The sequence below is a fragment of the Anser cygnoides genome, chromosome Z (assembly GCF_040182565.1).
Source record: "Anser cygnoides isolate HZ-2024a breed goose chromosome Z, Taihu_goose_T2T_genome, whole genome shotgun sequence".
NCBI classification, from domain to species: Eukaryota; Metazoa; Chordata; class Aves; order Anseriformes; family Anatidae; genus Anser; species Anser cygnoides.
The window spans coordinates 68,977,487-68,992,435 of record NC_089912.1 but is presented as its reverse complement, the minus strand read 5'-3'; the positions used below and the strand labels follow the sequence as shown (position 1 = coordinate 68,992,435).

General features: G+C 47.1%; 1 protein-coding gene across 5 annotated transcripts in view; it reads right to left on the bottom strand.

Moving 5' to 3' along the window:
- The window catches only part of GHR (growth hormone receptor), a 139,161-nt gene extending 126,543 nt beyond the window's left edge, over positions 1-12,618 (bottom strand). For 2 of the 5 annotated variants that reach the window (XM_066988781.1, XM_066988786.1), the window contains exon 1: positions 12,192-12,389. The gene's annotated coding sequence lies outside the window, so the exon portion shown is untranslated. Of the gene's footprint in view, positions 1-6,943; positions 7,081-12,191; positions 12,390-12,462 lie in introns of those variants that run through there. The other 3 variants (XM_066988784.1, XM_066988783.1, XM_066988782.1) reach the window with 3 other exon arrangements.
- Positions 12,619-14,949: the final 2,331 nt, after the last annotated feature.

Below are 14,949 nucleotides of genomic sequence, written 5' to 3'. Positions count from 1 at the left end.
GGAAAGTTTTATGATGGAAAAAAGAATTCTTTCTATCATGCAACTTGGCAGCAATGGCTTATCCAATACATATCTGTCCCAAATAATACTGGCAGTGTATTCCAATTACTTAGCAAAGTAGCTGTGAAGGATATTATTGTCCTGTGCCTCACAAGGCAGGCTTGCTGCCAACTGGGTCATACAATAATCAACAAACCAGACTTCAGACAGGATGCTAGATCCCTCCTAGCTGCACCTACCATTGAAACAATTAAATACATTTACACCGTATAGCGCTGGATTGTCACTTCTTTATTAACAAACTGCTTAAGGGGGTCTGATCAGCAGCAAGATAACTTTAATGGCCTGACTTCATACTCTGCCACCCATCTTTAACTCATGTAAATCTTTCAGCTCACCCAACTGCCAGATAATGGCTTGAACAAAAGGAATAGCCTGCTTTTAAATTCCCTGGAATCTTGGGTTGGGTACATTATCCTTAAAACACAAGAAGAACCTGGCTTATTACTAATCCAACCCTGCATAGAGAGCACAATACATACAAAACAACGCTGAAACACTCAAGTATTCCCCTCTTCCAAAGAAACAAAGAACAAAATCAAAATCCAACAGAATTCCTGTAGCGGTGCTGCCACGGTTTGGAAACCAGTGCCACAAGCGCAGCACTCTAAGCGTTCTCTGAACGTTCATGTCTGGCTGAGGTCTTTCTGAGCTTGCTGCAGAGCCTGCTATGCAGGCACGGCCAGGAATATGGCTGTGTTCCTAGCCACAAGAAGCAGATTGCTTCCAGGAGCTACTGCTTGGGAAATACAGACCGAATCTTTCACTCCAGTCCTACAGCCTATTCTGCAACTCCTTTCTCAAAGCCACATTAAATCTCCCAACTAAAGATGCTGTAGGAATTCCCACAGCTATCAGGACAGATGAGAAACACTTTACTCGTAAGCATCTTTACTACCTGCTTGCTTGTCATTCAAACTGTCGGGTAGCCTGCAAACTATTAATAAACTCCTAGTTTATACATAAACAACTGTATTGGTATCGACTTTGAGTAATTTTAGAAAACAAATTCCCCCAGTGGTGGCTGCTGTTCCCTCTCAATCAGCTTCAGCACCTGGCAACAAGCAATTTCACTGAGTAATCTTGGCAAAACTTATTTTGAATTTCTTTCACAACTTCTCAATGCCAGACTGTACTAAGAACTGAAGATGAAAGAACATTGTTGTGGGTCTTCCTGTTCCCAAGATAATTATTTCCAATGGTTCACATGGCATTTCTTTACTTTTTCAATATTTTCTTAAATTTAGTGCAATTAAGTGACTTTTCTACCTAGTAAATTGCTGGTAGCAAGGGTTAGAAAAGCAGACAACCTTTGATGTCAACAGATAGACCTATGAGACAAACAATGGCACGAAATACTAATGCCATATAAAACATAACCTAAGTTTGTAATGCTATCTGCAGAGAGTTCCCTACCAGTAAGGTCCTGCTTTGCTCTCCAGAAAGGAATTAGCAGGACAGTTTTGAAACCATCATCCCTCACCCACCAGAAGCACACAGTCTCAAGAAAAAGTGGAGAGAACCTGAGTATTCTGTTTGTTTTTACTGTTGGGACTGACAAAACAACATAGTAAGTGACACTAGTCCTTTTCTGTACTAGCTGAAGCACTCTGTGAAGAAAAAAAACAAAGGAATGAATAGTTAAGAGCAGTAGGGGTCAAAAGTCAAGGCCCAAGGCCAAAGCTGCCAAAAAGCAGCTATTTATAATGTAGAACCTCCAAAAACATTTGTGCTGTTCACTCAGCAGTACACACACTCCGTCTGTGAGCTACAGTACAAGAACTTTCTACTGTACACATCTCCTTCCCCTAATCTACCCCACAAAGCTTATACAAATTAAAGAATCAATGCTAACCTGGAAGCACAGTTACAATTCAATGTACTTTTGGTTCTTCTTTTTATTGTTGCTTTTCAGATGTCTGAATTTCTCTTTTTAAGTTATTAACTACTTGTGTTGTTATAGCGCCTACAAGTGATTGCCAGCCAGCTGTGCTACAGACTGCACAAACCAAACAAAATGCAGATTAACACCCATCTTTCCTCAGAAGATGCCTTACTTCCATCCAGTAACTGCTGTAATGAATCCTGGTTGCTTGCTCAGGCTTCCTGCTATTCTCCATTAGCTGGTTTCCAAATCCACCAGTGCCACACCTCCACCACCTTCTGCAGCTCTGCTCTCTTAAGGTCCCCTAATGTGTGGCCTTTATCATGCGCTGCTGCTTCTCTGCGGGCATCACAGGAAAGCATGTGCTGAATTCATATACAATTCCACAAACTCCAAGGCACACTTCAATTTCTGCTCAGCAAGCCAGCGAGCGAGCAGCAGGGAAGGAACACAAGGCAGCTATGCTTGCAGACTGCTGAATGGGCAATTGAAGCCACGGCTGCCTTTTCCTTCGGCTGTGCACAGCTCAGCACTTTCCCAGAACTGGCTTCTCTATGCATTGTCTGGACGTGCTCCACAAGCCACAGTTTGCGAACAACTGCACTGCTTCTGTCTGGGAATTTTAATAACACTTTTTAAAAGCACCTATTTGTATTGTTACAGAAGTAATCAAAGCATGGAACATTCAGAAAATACCGATCAACTATAGTGTAAAGTAACATCACAAACACAGCATTCTGACACTGCCCTCCAGAGCCACCCTTCCAAAACACAATGATGTGGCAAGAGCTAGAGATCGTTCACTCATCCTCTAAAAGAGCCTGCTGTCAGTCCTTCCACATTTTTTCTAAGCCATGCATTGACTTCATGTTCAGTAAGCAATGGATCACCATTCTGATATTTGCCCGTGTCAATTATTCAATATGACTGCTTAAAAACATTCAGACGATGATAAGAAAACCAGCTATGGAAGCCTCTGCAAGTAATCTGCCTTCTTACTCACAGTCAATATTGACAGTGACACAGCAAAGTTTGAATGCAATACTTCCTCCCCTCTCTGTCTGGCCAACTCATATAGTTTTTCCACAGAATATTCAGTAGGTCTAATGACTTTCATCATGGTAGACTACACTAGGGTGAAACTGGCACAGGTTGCCCAGAGAAGCTGTGGATGCCCCCTCCCTGGAAGTGCACAAGGCAAGGCTGGATGGGGCTTTGGGCAACCTGGTCTGGTGGGAGGTGTCCCTGCCTACGGCAGGGGGATTGCAACTAGGTGGTCTTTAAGGTCTCTTCCAACCTAAGGCATTCCATGATTGTATGAAACTGGCTGCAGCCACCCATTGGCTTGAAGGCTGCACCCAGAGAGTGGAGGTCAATGGCTCTACGTCCAGGTGGAGACTAGTGACGAGTGGTGTCCCTCAGGGATCTGTCCTGGGACTGGTGCTGTTTAATATCTTTATCAGTGACACAGACAGTGGGATCGAGTGCATCCTCAGCAAGTTTGAAGATGACACCAAGATGAGTGGTGGTTGATACACAAGAATGAAGGGATGCCATCCACAGGGACCTGGACAAACTTGAGAAGTGGGCCCATGTGAACCTGATGAGGTTCAACAAGTCGAAGTGCAAGGTGCTGCACCTGGGTCGGGGCAATCCCAGACATGAGCACAGACTGGCAGAAGAACCCATTGAGAGCAGCCTTGCAGAGAAGGACTTGGGGGCTCTGGTGGACAAAAAGCTCGACGTGAGCCAGCAGTGTGTGCCTGCAGCCCAGAAGGCCAACTGCGTCCTGGGCTGCACCAACAGAGGGGTGGGCAGCAGGTGGAGGGAGGGGATGGTGCCCCTCTGCTCTGCCCTTGTGAGGCCCCACCTGCAGTGCTGCGTCCTGGTCTGGGGCCCCCAGCACAAGAAGGGTGTGGGGCTGTTAGAGCGGGTCCAGGGGAGGGCCATGAGGATGATCAGAGAGCTGGAGAACCTCTCCTATGAGGACAGGCTGAGAGAGCTGGGGGTGTTCAGCCCGGAGAAGAGAAGGCTCTGGGGAGTCCTCACTGCAGCTTTCCAGTACCTAAAGGGGGATTACAGGAAAGCTAGAGAGGGACTTTTTGTCAGGCAGTGTAGTGAGAAGATAAAGGATAATGGCTTTAAACTGAAAGAAGGGAGATTTAGATTAGATATTAGGAAGAAATTCTTCACTCAGAGGGTGTTGAGGCCCTGGCACAGGCTGCCCAGACAAGCTGTGGATGCCCCATCCCTGGAGGTGCTCAAGGCCAGGCTGGATGGGGCTTTGGGCAACCTGGTCTGGTGGGAGGTGTCCCTGCCCATGGCAGGGGGGTTGGAATTAGATGGTCTTTAACATCCCTTCCAACCCAAACCTTTCTATGATTCTATACAGGCTTTCCAACCTATGGTGCCTATGAAAATTGTCAATATAAAGCATGTTTAAATATGCTGTGATATATTTATAAAAGAGTTCATGCCCCTACTAGAAAGTGATTAACAGTTAAAAATTAAATAAAACTTTACTTGACGTAGCATATTCAGCTCTCAGTCTCAGGTTTTGGTCTGTGGCTCCAGAGGCCCAGGAGCCTGGCCACTCCTAAACGGAGCAAGCAAAAAGCAACAGGAACAGGCAGCTGGTCGACCAAGAAGGTGCAGCCAAGGTTGCATGAGTGGGAATGCACGTACATCTCAGACTAATTTTCAAGGCACTTGGTCCCTTCATGTGTTTGAGACCTGATTGCTGGGAGGGATGAGGATTTTTTTTGCCAGTAAGAGTACAGTTCTGCTTCATACGGACAGGATTACCACATCATAGCCTCTTGTCAGATCTGGCGCCTGGGCAAGAACCTTTTAAATTCAGTTTTAAAAAATCCGTAAAGTAATAACTAACTGGTAAGAGAAACCTGCGCCAGCCTTAAGAACAAACGGTGGCAGTCAGTCATATTTATTGTCATTTTCAGTTTCTTCATGCTTCAGTATCAGGAAATGAAATGAAAGCTGCAATATGAACAAACTGTGTGTACCAACTGCTCACATATAAAATGAGTTGGTGAAAGACATCAGTTGTTTGATGCAAAAATACCATTGTTCCATTCCCTGTGTCTGGTTACAAGATGCTGCATTGACAGACTGCTGCACAACACTGCAACCAATATGCTTTCCATTTGGAAAGCACAGCAGTGCAAGCCTCTGGCAAAACAAACATTTCTAGTCTTACCACAGATCTACCAGGAAAATGGCATAGTCTTTCCAGTAAGAAAAAATAAGAATCAGTATGAAAATATACTTTTGGGTGTAACTCAAGTTACATTCAAGTTTTCGATTTATCTTGAGGTGTTTTTTTGTTTTTGTCCTTTTTTTTTTTTTTAATGTTTCAAGCCATCTCAAACACCCTTAAACAAATCATTACAGTTAGTCTTAAACATGCCTTTCTAATTATTGGTCCTATACTGTCTAGCCTTCATCTTAAGGTACTACAACAGGAGTTCAAAGTATATAACTTCAGTACTTCCAGTACCATCCAACAATACCCCAGGCTTTCACGTCCTGTTTTTCCTACTTACTCATATTCCCCTTTATTTCAGAAATTATCCACAATCTATATTCAGCACCTGGCTTTTGATCCTTCATACCATATAACTGACTTTCCTTCTCTGCATGATTTAGCAAACTGAAACACCGTTAGGACATGCTCATCCATTGTGGAAAACTTCTTCCCTCTTCAGCTCTGAGATCTCCTACTGTTAACTGGGCACACAGCTACCTTAGGCCTGAAATAACATTCAAGCAATAGAACAAAATTCTTCGAAAACTGAATTACATCTGAAATTCATACCTTAGCACACAAAATAGTACAACCGCTTCTGTATGAAGGTTTTCGTTCTGTTGTTCAACATTAAAGTAAGCAATTAATGCACAGCATGAAAGTCACGAGGAGAGACTTTCTTCCTAAATCATGCTTTATTTCTTTCTGATAGATGTACTTTTTATTTTTACTGGATCCATAAAGAACTCCCTTGGGTTCTTACAGAGAAAGTCCTCAATGTACAGTAGCAGAAGAGAGGAAAAGGGTCCTGCAATGATTTTCACAATCTTTTTTGTTACTCTAATAAAACATTAGCTTCTTTATAATTGGAAAAAAAATAGAACAGGCTAAAACAAATGCACAGGCACAACAGTAAACAGCATTGCTTTTTCCATCCTGGCATTATATGCATTCACCTATGTCACAAGCTGCATCAAAGACACAAGTGTACAATGTATGGCTTATTTCCCTTGCATGTCCACACATGTCAGATGTGATCTACAGATACACACAAAAAGCCTGAAAAAAAATCAATGGTGTATAAAGATTTCTCACACAAATGCTGCAGTCCCTGTTGCTCCGACGCAAGTTAGGCAGGTTGCTCACACCACTTGGACTCAAACGGGTAAATGCCACCTTCCTTAATGCCACCAGCTGCTGCGCCTGCGGTCAGCCAAAGCCTTAAGAGCAATTGGGCAGTATCCTCTGTAGTTAACACACTTGTGCACGCCTCATGGTGGAGAAATTACATGTCACTGAAAAAAGGGCACCTGAATCCTGCACAATCAAAGAAACCCATTCTCTTAAAGCTACCTATTATGTCAAGTAAGCTAGCTATTCAAACAAAATACTTAACTAAAAACCAGCAGCAAGGAGGTGCAGGCTGCTTCTAGGGAAGCAAGTGCTTTTTCTGAAATGGCTTCTGAACTGATAATGGCCACCCGCGCTGAACGCACCTTGGTGCTGGAAGATACCGGAGCTCATCACATGCGCCCACAAAAATAGCCCTCCTCTCCGGGAGGCTGTGGGGACATTTCTCTCTGTCCCAGGCTACGGTTCCCGTCCGCAGTACAAGCTGTCCTGCACCCGCAGAGCTGGCCTGCTTACAGAGAGCCGGCAGTGACCGTATCACGTAACAGGCGCCTGCTGAGCAGTGCCACCACCACCCAGCGCGATTGAGCCCTGAGACTCACGGCCGCTCTCCAGAGGCTGGACACAAGCGCAGGACGCCGCCTCTCACAATCCTTCTCTGTCATCCTGCTGCAGTAGCATTGCAGCCGCGGGCACGAAGAGTTCGCCTACGCGTCCTGGACCGGCAGATTAGCACCGTCTGGAACAAGCACAAGAAAAGCCTGAGAAGTTTTGGCTGCCTGCGGTTTGGTTACAGGTGTTGATGAGCCAAGAACTTCTGCACAGGAATTTGGGAATAAAAGGCAGGATTTCCCAAAGCACGCTGCAAATCGTTCCTGATAGTGGCTCCACTCACTGAGGCGAGCATGGAGCTACAATGTGCCCTACGAACACTGAAAATCAGCCAGGAAGGCTGAAACCCTACCGAAAGCACTGCTGACAAGGCTTGATCTGTGTGTGCTTGGGAGGTGCAGATGGGTGTGCAGAGCCTCGGAGCCCTGACCATGATGCGCTCTGTGCTGTTTACTTAACATTTGACTTAGCCCTTAGAGCTGCTCTGTGCTCGAGTTCACACTGTCGCAGTCAGTTCAAAAGCCGTAGTTTTCTTGATTTTTTTTTTGTAAGTTCAAGTTCCATAGCATTCCCCAGACGTACCTTTTGCTCTTACAGAGATATTGATATCTTCTTTCTATGACTACTCTCAGTAATCACAGGCAAAGATACGCCAGCTCATCACTTCTAATTGCTCTCCTCCTCTCAATTGTTATGCCAGACCTTCCATACTACAGGCAGAACAGATGAAGCTTGGCCCCACATAACATCACACTCAGGCACCTTCAACTTGTCCAAAGCGAGGGACAAGAATCATCACAATAACCACGAAGGAATCTCACATTCTTACACTCCTTCATTCCCTTTTTGCAGCGTTACGTGAAGTGACAAGCAATCTCTTGAACAGTCAAAACACCAAACAGTTTGAGCTCTTCTGGATGAACACAGTATACTAGACATCACTCAAAATAATTACAAGTGACAAAGTAGGTTCATAGCACTGTTCGTGAGCAAACACAATTTAATATGCATTCAGTACCAAATTTAAACAATATTTGCAGTCATGCAGTAAAGGAAAGCCCACTGCACCAATTCCTTCTCAAGGTAACACTGACAAACTCCTATATGTGAATGAAAAAGGCAGGCAAACAAGAAAACAACCATGAAATATAGCAGAAATCTGGCTGCTACCTGAACATTTGAGAGCAGCTAGGAATTCCAATTAGGCACACAGTTTGTGAAGTGAAGCAAAAATTGAGAAGCACACTTATATAAGTGAGACAGCTAAAACAAAACGCGTTGGTTCTTTCCCTGTCTTTCTCGCAGCCTACAAACTCTACAGTCAGACCATCTCCATCCACTCCCCACACTCCAATAGACAAAAAAGGAGTTGTTCAGATGTATCGGTAAGGTTGTAGAGATGAGCTATGCACAGAATAAAGCACAAAACTGTTGCACCCTGTACAGCCACCTAGGCATCTGTTCACAGAGGTGACCAATGCACATACAGTTTCTATTTGCAGGTTACCAACAATGCATCCTGAAGATGGACGGACATATGGTGCCAGCCCACATTGATTTAAACAAGAACACTATTTCACAGATGCAGTGGATTTTCAAGACTGGAAACAGCTGTTCAATGTTTCTACCTGCGAAAAAACAGGTAGAAGTACTTCTGTCCTCCCCAAATTGTAGGCTCGTCACCCCTGAACGGCTGCTGCCACCATAAAAGCTGCGATACTGAGCGCGTGCATCCGGCTGCACAGGGCTGCAAAGCGACAATAAGCTGGGTACAAGCAAATTGACCCTTAGTGCTGTGCTTGAACAACTCCTCACAACAGGTCAGAATGTTTTTTCTCCTACTGAAGGGCCCTGTTTTACCAATCTTATTTTCTCCTGAAGGAGCAAAACTTCAAGCTCAATTTAAGCACTTGAATGATGCAACACGATGGCGAGCAGACCGAGCTGTTATTAATAACCCAGCTCTTTCCAACTAACCCACAGAGTTATGTGTTAGCTGCTGACAAACCTGTATTGCACAAAATTACCCTGTGGAGCATCTGAAATATTACTTTATGCTTGGACTGACTACTTATAAACTGAGTTTGAGGACTGCAATTGTCTTTTAGTATTTAAACAGCTTTTCGAGTTCTAAATGTCAATTATCTCCCTGTTATTATCCAATGTTTAAATGGTATCCAAAAGGAATTGATTATTCATATTTATATATCATCTTTGTTCTGGGATTACAAGCATAAGCTTATTAAGTGATCACAGACAGAAATCTTTCTCCTTAATGAGTGTAAAGCTGGTGAAGCATCTTCACTTCATACACTCAAAGTTTGACTTCCCACACTGTGTACTCTACACAGTGATCAGTGCTTGATCCACAGGCTTAACTGGTCCAGCACTATCATACCCTAACACTGTGCATCTCTCTGAACGACTACAGAGGAGGTGAGACAGGAAAGCATAACTCCCTCCCCACCAGAGGAATGAGCACTGCGCTTATTCTCTCAGTGCACAGAAGTTGAGATTTTCTCCTAAATTTATCAGAGCTCCACCTCTTTCCATCTGCACTCCCCACACAGCATTTGTTGTCTCCACCACATCTCCACAGCTCTCCATACAGCCCCGTTCCCTCTCCTTCGCCCTTACCACCACGTTCACACACTGCGGTTCCCTTCCTCAAAACACCACCACTGCTTCTGCCCCGCAGCAGGACAGACACTGTGCTGTGGAGCACGCTGCTGTAAGCAACATTACCTTGTTCAGGTAAAACACTAAGTCCACTCCTACTGCAAAACACCCTGCTACTGCAAAGTGTTTCTGAAGTCTGTGTTAGCTTATTAACAAAAACCCAAAGTTTCTGGTGATGACTTCCTTTTCAAACGAATACCTGCTTTCTAAATAGATATTCAATAAAATATCGTGCTTAGATGTATTTTGATTTCATACTCTGCAGCATATATGATATGGAAAACATCTGCCTCTGTCTGGAAACAGCCTTTATAATTTACTAGTAAAATGTGTGTCTCCTACACTGAGAACTAGCTCCGGTAAGACGATGCTTGCTACACCTCTCATGAATTAAAATGATGTGTAAAACAAGCAACCACCTCACATCAAGAACTTAACTTGGGATTTGTATACAGTAAAGAAAGATTTCCCTTGCGATTACAATTGGAGCACAAAGTGTTCCTTCAAGCCCTGACATAAATCTGTTCCTGCCAAGCTGGTATCTCGTTGCGTCAGCCTTTTGCCTTCACCACTATTGTGGTGCCTGCTCTCTGCCTGCTTTCCTCCTTTTTTCTCTGCCCTCTTCCTGCAATTACTAACCCAACTCCGCTGAGCCAAAGATTCATCCTTCCATCAGATCAATAGGTGATGAAAAAATCAGCAACATCCTTTTAGTTAAAAGGAACCTGACCCTTTAACAAAACCGTTGTTCAGGGACTCCTGTGTGGACTTGTTACCGCGCTGCTGTTATCCTTGCCTTGCCTTTCCCCAACAACTTTATCCCCTCTTTTTGTTACTAATATTTTAATTTATTTGCAAAGCTTTGGATTTGTTTTGACACCTATCTTAAGATGGAAATTGCTTCACCTGGCTTGAGTGCAGGTGCTACCATGTTTGATAAACTATTTTTTTAATTATTTTAGTTTATATAGCCTTTACTTTATTATCTTGCTTAGTGACAAGTATTCCCAGCCTCTATTTTGTTCGTGAAAGTCTAGTATTTCAAATAAGATACAAAATATTACATTTATTCAGCCCAATGCTCCCTTTAGTAGTGCAAAGTAAATACTCACTTTGATTAAAAAAAAAAAAAAAAACAACACACAACAATTTCTGAAGCAAAAGGCAACTTTTTTAAAGAAGTAAGGCCTATCTTTAATGTATATACAAGAACAGAAACACATGTACAGTCAAGGGAAATAAAGCCCTGTAAGTGATACAGGCTAAAGGGACTGATCCAGATCATGGAACACAGAGATATCAACCCAGAAATAAGTGAATTTCCAGCAAAGATTTATTTTACCCTTCTCTGCTGGGATCAGGCGCGGGAGGTAACCCGCAGTGCCACACACCCGTTCGGCCAGCAAGGACGGGCAGAGCCGAGCTCCCTGCGCCCAGCCAGGGCACCCAGTGCTCCGCAGACACCCGGGCACTCACTGGGTGCTGTGCTGCCGTCCTGCAGGGCGCTACAGGCAGCAGCACCCCTGCAAAGGTGGCCGCAGGGCCCCGGGTTTATGCGACTGCACGGTGCTGCTCTGTGCAGCGTGAGCATACCGGCACCGGGAGACAGCGAGACGGCTCGCAGGAACGGAAACAAAGCTGGACCATACGGCGAGAATTTGGCTCCAGAATATCCAACCGTGAGGTATCTGGGACTTCTGTGTACGTTAGAGCAAGTTTCAGCAGTTGTCTTCGTGAATTTAATAAAAGTACCACTACCACTTACTGGCAATTTTCAAAACGACTCCTCGGAGAAGCCATGCAAACCACCTCGTTTGTAAATCCCTTATAATTATTAAAACACGCTAACGTCCTGAATTAACACAGCGAGCAGCAACTCCAGTGCTGCCAGACTGAGATGCGGTGGAGATGAAGGACACTGCATTCCTACTTAAACATTTCAAGCTGCCCGAGAAACTTTTCAGCAATACTCATTTTTATTGCTCGGAACCACAAGACATCTCACTTGCAGCCCTCTGTAATCTCGGCATTGCAAACAGCAGCTCTCAAATACATAAGGAATAAAACTTACCAGACCTCTTTACACTGATCCCTTCCCAACTGCACTTCCAGCACTGGCGCGAGCAGCCCAGCCTGTGCCACCACCGGGAGCCCTCTGCATTTAAGCACCTATCTATCCGGGGAGCGATTTCAGTTTTTCCTACCCAAACGCTCGCTTAAAGGTTCACAGGATTTATAGCACGGGATGCGATTCGGGGGGCAGTTTTTTGAGCTGCTTCACCTTTGCTCCTGCTGTACCCGACAACATCGGCTACTCTCCCCCAACACCTTCTGCGCCGCGTGTTTACGCCTGTTTTTATCAACACCCCCCCCCCCCCGGGTTTTCTCCCCGAGGACCACACACACCGAGATGCATAACCGAGCGGAAAAAGTTGGGCTTTGGTCGCTGCCGGTCTTTTTTGGGGGGAGGAAAAAAGGCGCTGCCCGCCGCTCCGTCCCCGCGGCGGGGGAGCCCCCCGGGGCAGCCCCCTGCCCGCTCGCCGCCCGGCCGCTACTCACCGGCCGCTCACAAACTTCCCCCGACTCGCCCCTCCGCCGCCGCCGCCGCCGCCCGCCCCGCCTCGGGCGCCATCGGCCCCACCGGGGCACGGCGGCGCCGGCGGGCACGGCGCTGCCTCGGCCGGGCCGGTGCCGACTCGCGGGGAGGGAGCGGAGCCGCTCGCAGCCGCGCCGAGCGCCGCCGCCCTCGTCCTTCCCCCCCCCCCCCCCTCCCCGGAGGGCGGGCGGGCAAAGCGGAGCCGCCCCTCACCGCCGCCGGGCCGGGACTCACTTTGCTGCCCCCCCTGCGCCTGCCCTCAGCGGCTTCTTCCTCTTCCTCCTCCTCCTCCTCCTCCTCCTCGTCTTCCCCCTGCCATGGCCGCGGCAGCCCGCCGGCCGTCAGCCGCGGGGGGGACGAGGCGAGGGAGCGGGGCCGGCGGCGGGCGAGGGGGGCATGGCCACGGGGAGGGGCCGGCGGCGGGGCCCCGGCAGCGGCGATGGCCGCCGGGGCGGTGAGGGGAGGCGAGGCGAGGCGAGGAGCGGGGCCGTGCGGCTCCGTCTAGGGGAGGAGGCGGCACACTGCAGCGCGTCCTGACGGAGGGCACGGCGGGAGGGTGGAAGGGGAGCCCGGACCGCTGGCACCACCGCCACCACCACTGCTGCCGCCGGTGCCACCACAGCCACCGCAGCCACCTCAGGGTGCCCCGCGACCTGAACCCGGCCGCCTCCCGGGTTTGGGCTGGGGAAGGCGGCAAACCCCTCAGGCACCCCTCAGTGCTCCCTGAGGGGTGCCTCAGTGCCTTCCTCCACCCATCGTGACACAGGACGGGAGCTGTAGGGACATCGTAGCTCGCCCTTGTTCCCTGCTGTGGTGCGATGGCCACGAACGCTTGCGTCTCCACATGGAAGTTGTTGGGTTACAGGGGCCAGGTGTGGTGCTGTTCGTGGCAGCCCACGCTGCCCAAATCAGCACTGCCCTTGTTCTTGCACTGGTGCTCATGTGTCTGATACTGCTTGGCTTTGGGGAGCTGGTGTGTCTCAAAATCTGACCTGCAAATAAGAAGTGTGCCCAGGTGGCCAAAAAGGCCAACAGCATCCTGGCTTGGATCAGGAATAGTGCAGCCAGCAGGACCAGGGAGGTGATCGTCCCCCTGTACTCTGCTCTGGTGAGGCCGCACCTCGAGTGCTGTGTTCAATTTTGGGTCCCTCAGTACAAGAAGGACATCAAGGCCCTGGAGGGTGTCCAGAGAAGGGCTACGAAGCTGGTGAAAGGCCTGGAACACAAGTCCTGTGAGGAGCAGCTGAGGGAACTGGGGTTGTTTAGTCTGGAGAAGAGGAGGCTCAGGGGAGACCTTGTTGCTCTCTACAACTGCCTGAAAGGAAGCTGTGGGGAGCTGGGGGTCGGCCTCTTCTCGCAGATAACTAGTGATAGGACTAGAGGGAATGGCCTCAAGTTGCACCAGAGGAGGTTCAGGTTGGAAATTAGGAGACATTTCTTCTCAGAAAGAGCAGTCAGGCATTGGAACGGGTTGCACAGGGAAGTGGTGGGGTCTCTGAGGGTGCTTAAGGAAAGGTTGGACATGGTACCTAGGGACATGGTTTAGTGGGTGACCTTGGTGGTAGGGGGATGGTTGGACCAGGTGATCTTGGAGGTCTTTTCCAACCTTTATGATTCTATGATAAGTGATCAGTCCTCAGGCAAGCTCTCCCTTCAGGCTGTCTCTCTGTTCACTCATGTAAGTACCAGACCAAATGAGAGGGCAAAAATACACAACTGGGGCAGAATGGGCAGTGAGGTGTGACCTCATTGATTTTGGGTTGGCTTAAGGGAATTGAAATCTAACATGTCAATAACTAACTGCCAGAAGTCTCACAGAGGCTTTAAACTAAGTGCTTTCAGGGCATGAAGACACATCTTCCTTATTCCTACATCAGAACCATCTCCTGCCTTTCCCTCAGTTCAAAACTCGTGGAAACAGAACTCTGTATTTTCTCAGGAGTCTCAAGTGATAGAATAGCTTGTCCATTAACACACATGCAATGGACACAGTTTCAGTTTTTACCACTGGTTAGGGGATTCACATCAGCATCTCCCAGGAGATGCCTGTGCTGCCAAGCCCGTGGTCGTTCCAGAGGTCTTTCGTTCTTATTTCCTGCTGCTGAAGCTATGGGAGAGCATAATTAGTAACTCATGGGGTTAGAAACTGCAATCACAAACCTGATCCTGACCCTGTAGTTTTGTGGTTTGGAGCACTCCGTTAGAAAAGGCAGAGTTGTATTCCAGCTCTAGAGATGTTTATGGTGTTTAGCACAACATTCCTGTACCATAATGAGAACATATCTCAGATTATTGCAAACTGTGTCAGCCCAGTAGCAGTGATAGTTGGATATCTAAAACAGCAGACAGAGGAACCAGGGAAAATACTTTACTGCTCTCTCCTTGTATGTACAAATAAGCATAGATATAAGCATAGATAATTATAAATCAGTAGACTTGTATATTACTGATTTATGCCTTCCTGCAGTTACTTTGTACTAGGTAATGTTTTTTAATGCTTCATATGGCAAGTGGTTTAGTTTCACAGGGATTTACGTCAAGCACAGTTCACTGCCAGCCAGACCAGATATAGGCAAAAGCAGCCTAAGTAATTTTCAGTCGGCAGGCTTATTGGGATGTGGGTAGGGCTGGGAGGTCAGGAGACACATAAGAGTGTAGGTAAGTGCTGTTTTGGGGTCCTGGCTTGTGATAGCAAAGGGGCTCTGCAGGGTTGGAGGTCAT